Genomic DNA, 262 nt, shown 5'->3' on the forward strand with positions numbered 1-262 from the left:
AATCCGCCTTTTAAAATTTTGTAAGCAATTTTTTAAATCATGTCAATTTCTGTAATTTTATCATATATGATGGAATGTTTTAAAGAGAGACAAATCAACTTAAACCACAAAAAAATGACAAAACGGTGAAATGATGTTCCTAGAGAATGATTAGTTACGTTTTATTAGTTAAAGTCATTTTGCATGAAAAGAATATTTTGGTCACCAAATTCATAAATTAGAACATTGATAGAACATTGATTACAACACACACACACACACA

At 27.1% G+C, this 262-nt stretch overlaps 1 protein-coding gene across 1 annotated transcript in view; it reads left to right on the forward strand.

Annotated features, from left to right (window-relative positions):
- Positions 1 to 262, forward strand: part of LOC107665078 (LIM/homeobox protein Lhx4-like) — a 12418-nt gene that overhangs the window by 7654 nt on the left and 4502 nt on the right. The gene's annotated exons all lie outside the window — the stretch shown is intronic.

This window comes from Sinocyclocheilus anshuiensis, unplaced genomic scaffold (assembly GCF_001515605.1).
Source record: "Sinocyclocheilus anshuiensis isolate Anshui unplaced genomic scaffold, SAMN03320099.WGS_v1.1 scaffold555, whole genome shotgun sequence".
NCBI lineage: Eukaryota > Metazoa > Chordata > Actinopteri > Cypriniformes > Cyprinidae > Sinocyclocheilus > Sinocyclocheilus anshuiensis.